At 46.2% G+C, this 6,352-nt stretch overlaps 1 non-coding gene across 1 annotated transcript; it reads left to right on the forward strand.

Moving 5' to 3' along the window:
- Positions 1 to 2,586: 2,586 nt before the first annotated feature.
- Positions 2,587 to 2,660, forward strand: Trnat-ugu. The gene has a single exon. It is a non-coding gene; the product is annotated as a tRNA-Thr (tRNA).
- Positions 2,661 to 6,352: the final 3,692 nt, after the last annotated feature.

A 6,352-nucleotide genomic window follows, 5' to 3' on the forward strand; every position in this document is an offset into this window, starting at 1 on the left:
CTGCGGAGAGATCCGACGACCTTGCTGGCCAACGTACTGTTTGGTATGCGCGAAGACAAGCAGTAGAAGCTGTCATCCCGCGCGGAAGGGGGGGGGGGGGGGGGCATTATCATGCTGAAATGTAAGCCAAGGATGGCTTGCATTGAAGGGCAACAAAACACGCCATAGGATATCGTCGACGCACCGCTGTGCTGTAAGGATGCTGCGTATCGTAACCAAAGGGGTCCTGCTATGAAATGACATGGCACCCCAGACCATAGCTCCTGGGTGTCGGGACGTGTGGCGGGCAACAGTCAGTTTGGTGTCCCACTGCTGTCTGGGGGGTCTCCGACATGCCTTCGCTGCTCCAAGGTGTTCAATTCGAAGCGATGTTCATCGCTGAAGACAATTCTATTGAAGTCAATGAGACACCAGGCCGAAGACGTTTCTGGAGATGTCCCGGACGGTGTGGTATACCAAGCCGAGTGTTGCCCGCCATATGGCCTGAGAACCAGGAGTGATGATGGTCTTGGGTGCTATTCCTTTTCATAGCTGGACCTCTTGGTTGTCATCCGCGGCACCCTTGGAATACAGCAGCACGTCGACGATATTCCATGATCAGTTTTGTTGCCCCTCATGGAAAGACGTCCTGCGCTTACATTTCAGCAAGATAGTGCTCGCCCAATTATCTACATAAATGATCTTTTGGATAGGGTGGATAGCAATGTGCGCCTGTTTGCTGATGATGCTGTGGTGTACGGGAAGGTGTCGTCGTTGAGTGACTGTAGGAGGATACAAGATGATTTGGACAGGATTTGTGACTGGTGTAAAGAATGACAGCTAACTCTAAATATAGATAAATGTAAATTAATGCAGATGAATAGGAAAAAGAATCCCGTAATGTTTGAATACTCCATTAGTTGTGTAGCGCTTGGCACAGTCACGTCGATTAAATATTTGGGCGTAACATTGCAGAGCGATATGAAGTGGGACAAGCATGTAATGGCAGTTGTGGGGAAGGCGGATAGTCGTCTTCGGTTCATTGGTAGAATTTTGGGAAGATGTGGTTCATCTGTAAAGGAAACCGCTTATCAAACACTAATATGACCTATTCATGAGTACTGCTCGAGCGTTTGGGATTCCTATCAGGTCGGATTGAGGGAGGACATAGAAGCAATTCAGAGGCGGGCTACTAGATTTGTTACTGGTAGGTTTGATCATCACGCGAGTGTTGCGGAAATGCTTCAGGAACTCGGGCGGGACTCTCTGGAGGATAGGAGGCGTTCTTTTCGTGAATCGCCACTGAGAAAATTTAGAGAACCAGCATTTGAGGCTGACAGCAGTACAATTTTACTGCCGCCAACTTACAATTCGCGGAAAGACCACAAAGACAGAGAGATTAGGGATAGTACAGAGGCATATAGGCAGTCATTTTTCCCTCGTTCTGTTTGGGTGTGGAACAGGGAGAGAAGATGCTAGTTGTGGTACGAGGTACCCTCCGCCACGCACCGTATGGTGGATTGCGGAGTATGTATGTAGATGTAGAGTTTCTACTGCTTCTCTTCGTGCTTGCCAAATCCCACCTTCGCCACCAAGGTCGCCAGGTCGCCGGATCTCTCTACCGTTGAAAACGTGTGGAGAATTATGGTCAGGGCCACCCAGTCAGCTAGGGAATTTGAGGATTTAATGCGCCAGTTCGATGCAATTTGGCACAATATTCCTCAAGAGGACACCCAACAGCTCTACCAACCAATGCCAAGCCGAGCAACTGTTTGCATAAGGGCTACAGGTAGTCAAACACATTATTAACTCGCTCAATTTGTGAACCTCTTTATCTTGAATAAATCGAGTTTTTCTGAAATTTTAATCATTTCTTTTTCTGTACATATTGGTCAAATCTATGTATGTATGAAGATGGTATCTGTTCTGTCAGACATATCCGAAAGAACAGATACCATAAGGCTCACTGGCCATTTGACCATCTTCTTCCGTGCGGATGCACAAACAGTGCCCGTACTCTTACGGGAATCGGCAGTAAAGCCGCGAGTAATGAGTATAATTGGCAGGGACACTTTGAATATACAGTGCGGGACAATAAATTGCGAACTTGGGTCTCACGGGAGGCGTGCCAGAGATACGTCACTGCAGTCGAACTACCCTCTGTCTCCTCTGTGGCTCAGAGTGATAGAGCGTCTGCCATGTAAGCAGGAGATCCCGGGTTCGAGTCCCGGTCGGGGCACACATTTTCAACCGTCCCCGTTGACTTATATCAACGCCTGTATGCGGCCAGGGGTATTCATTTCATGTAGTTTCATTCTAGCAAGCTGCATGGTCACCGATGGTATCTGCTCTTTCGGACATGTCTGAAAGAACAGATACCATCTTCATATATATACAGTTAAGGCTCACCGGCTATTTGACCATCTTCTTCTGTGCGGATGCACAAACAGTGCCCGAACTCGTACGGGAATCGGCAGTAAAGCCGCGAGTTATGAGTATAATGGGCAGGGACACTTTGAATATATAGTGCGGGACAATAAGTTGCGAATATGGGTTTCACGGGAGGCGTGCCAGAGACACGTCACTGCAGTCGCACTACCCTCTATGTCCTCGGTGGCTCAGATGGATAGAGCGTCTGCCATGTAAGCAGGAGATCCCGGGTTCGAGTCCCGGTCGGGGCACACATTTTCAACTGCCCCCGTTGACTTGTATCAACGCCTTTTGCAGCCAGTGGTATTCATGTCGTTGTAATTGGTCAAATCTATCGATTTTCATTCCATTCGGATAATTCCTTCTTGGTGCGTCTTTTTTCTTTTTATCTTAGAGCATATATATAAAATGGAAACCGTATCACACTTTGGGCTTCATTTTCTCAAATCGCGGTGCCTCAAGTGTGGTACCAGTTGTAATGGTACATGAGTTACGTAACCATTACGGCACCTCACCTCAACCTCTCGATACCAGCAATATTCTACTGTGTTTCTGTAAAATAGTTTACACATTTCTGTGATAACATTCAGATTTGATTTCATTAACGTAGAGGTACTTCGATACATCGATATGTATATATTGCAATGATATTATTCTTATGCGTATTCTTTCTTTTGTCACTATGATCATTGACGTACTTGTAACTCTGATTTTTGGGCGCGTAAGGGATTATTAAAGAGTCAAGCTTTGGTCGTCATGTTAAAAAGACGCAAACTGTAGTCAGTTTATGAAATGTGAACTTTAACAGTGAAAAAGATATTTTCAAGTATGTTTTATATTGTGAAGTGATGTTTCGGAACGAGTTACGTGAAATTGCAACAAAAGTAATAAAAAAGAAGTGTAACGTAAATTCGGAGTGCTGATTACTTTTTTTACGTCACGATTGTCCTAACTTGCAAAAGTTTAATCTTAAAGAATGGTTTATGAAACACATCTATAAAACTTTTGAATATCGCAGAAAGACATCTAGGCCTCTTTGCACCCGAGCTTGGAATCATCACTACCTAGATTTCCGACGATTGAGCCATGAGTTCACAACGAGACCAGCGTGGGAAAGACGAAAAGATGAGTGCCTAGTTTATCCATTATTTCAAGAAATGACTTTATTAACTGTGCTCTACTGATACCTGCCACATAATATAACTTTGTTGTTGCCCTAAAATGCAATATTTAGCAGCGAAAGCAACACTACAATCATACTTAATTTTTGACCTTTGTTAAGGTAGGGTTGTTAGTCTTCCTGAATAAACGTCCCAGTAAATTTTAATTATGGCGCGCACTGGCGCTACAGAGTGAAAAATTCATTGTAAATCATTCCGATCGCAGACTCTAGCAACCCACGAGACTCTGTGGAGCAGAGTGGACAGAGCGGGGCGAGACTGCGGCGGTGAGACGCAGAGCCGCCGCCCCCTCATAAAGACGGCCAGGCCCGGCCGGGTGCCTGGCTGTGCGCCAGACACCTCTGTCTCAGATGTGAGGAGTGGAGGAGTCGGGACAGCCGCCGCTTCCGGCAGTTAATACGAGACGTGCGGGGTTTACGCCGCAGCCACCTAATCAAGCTCTCGGGAGGTAAGTACCGCGTTAAACACCTCCTCTGACGGTGTAGAGGACACCGCCAGCGCAAGTGCGAGTCTCTCTCACTACTCTGACGTGCTGTGTGGCTTCTTGTACCGGATGGATATAATTAAAGTGCAACTGCTCACTGGCGCCCTGTGGGGACTGGAATTATCTTATGACAACTAAACGTGGTAGATATGCAGCTAAATTAATCCGGAACCGATTTACGCTGGAAAGAAAATTGGTTTCAATTTTGGCCACAAGGAGCTAATTTGGCGCTGTACAGCACCTCGTCTCTGGTGCTCATACTGAAAAAATTGTAGAAGCAGTGGTTAGTAATAAAATCAACATTATGCCTTTGTCATCCATTACACGAGAAACCATTTCTATACGTCTTTCTTGCACACAGTGTCAGATTTGCACCAGGGGGCCAAAACTGGAATTATTTTTTTCCAGCGTAAATGTGTTTCCCATTAACGCATTAGAATATCTACCAAGATCCGCTGCCACACGATAATTACATCCCACACTGGAACTTTGGGGCTACCTGTACTTCAAATTATAACCTCACGATACCACACAAATCATGGTGTTGATAACGTTTCTTATTCTATGACGGACAAAGTCAATTACAGACATCGTCAGAATAACTTAAAAAATCTGCTGAAGTTGGTGTCAAACAACTCAGTGTGCACAAATTACCACACTTCGCCAAAGTGATGCGTAACATTACCATCAGCCTTCATAACTTCGCCGTGTTGCTGCATCTTGGACTACATAACGTTTTGAATGTAGGAAACATCACGGTATATAATAAATCCCCTAGGATCTTTTTCATCACCTTGAGACTTTTCGCGACAATCCTAAAACGCACTTATCTAGTCATCCGCAGTAGACACGCACCCTTCCGCAGCTTTAAAACTCTCTTCTTCAAACCTACATGCCCTTATGCCAAATGATGATAAAATATGTGCTTCTGCGTAATTCGTCGGCCATCACACTTAACAATATTCTGTGGTGTCACCGCCAGACACCACACTTGCTAGGTGGTAGCTCTAAATCGGCCGCGGTCCATTAGAACATGTCGGACTCGCGTGTCGCCACTGTGTGATCGCAGACCGAGCGCCACCACAAGGCAGGTCTCGAGATACGGACTAGCACTCGCCCCAGTTGTACGGACGACGTAGCTAGCGACCATACTGACGAAGCCTCGCTCATTTGCAGAGCAGATAGTTAGAATAGCCTTCAGCTAAGTCAATGGCTACGACCTAGCAAGGCGCCATTAGTAACATTGCATGTATCTAAAGAGTCTCACCTGTATCGCCACAATCTCCAGATGTACCAAAAGGATGGATTAAAGTTAAGTATTCGAGAAGCTACGTACTTTTCTTCATAGCATTCATTACGTATCCTGTTTCAGACCTCACGCCCATCTGCGTGAGCGTAGCGCGTGCCTTTCGGCTTCCTCTCATTGTGTCTAGGCTGTCTTGTCTAGACACAACATTTTTTGGCGACGAGTCAACGGAAAGGGTCTTGTTCTTTCTAATTGCTTACATTTACTTGTGTCATGGCTTCGCCAGATGTACTGTCCGAATTTTATCGCTCGCAGAATCAGCAGACGCAGGCGTTATTGGATGCCCTTGGACAGCTCGTCCAGGGTCAACGTGCACTGCAAAACGATGCGGCAGCCGCCGCTTCACCGCTACCGCAGCCACAACATGCAGTTGCACCTCCATTCCGTAATTTTCACGCAGACATGGAAACATGGACGGAGTGGTCACGCCAGTTTGGATTTCATCTCGCCGCCTACAGAATTCAAGGTAACGAGCGGCAGCCTCATTTATTGTCGTGTGTAGGGGTGCAAACGTACCGTGTGATAGTGAAATTATTTCCCCTACGTGACGTAGCAACTCTGTCCTACGAAGAAATTTTGTTGGCATTGGACGCCTATTTCAAAGAAACAGTCAATGTCGTTGCAAAAAGGTATGCGTTCTTTCGTACAAAACGTACGGCCGGTCAAACTAATAGGGAGTGGGTTGCAACATTGCAAGGCCTTACAAGGGATTGTACTTTTGAGTGTGAATGTGGACTCCCTTATTCAGATACAATGGTACGTGATGCAATAGCACAGAACGTTTCTGATGTTCGCATACGGGAACAGATTTTGAAATTCGTCAATCCCTCCCTTCAACAAGTGATAGACATATTGGATAGACAAGACACGCTTGACTTTGCTCAGGAATCATTTGCAACTTCGCCAGCCGTGTGTAACATTAACCGGCCCGCCGGGCGCGCTGCACGGACCAGTAAACTGCCCTCGCACACG

The sequence above is a fragment of the Schistocerca americana genome, chromosome 5 (assembly GCF_021461395.2).
Source record: "Schistocerca americana isolate TAMUIC-IGC-003095 chromosome 5, iqSchAmer2.1, whole genome shotgun sequence".
Lineage (NCBI taxonomy): Eukaryota > Metazoa > Arthropoda > Insecta > Orthoptera > Acrididae > Schistocerca > Schistocerca americana.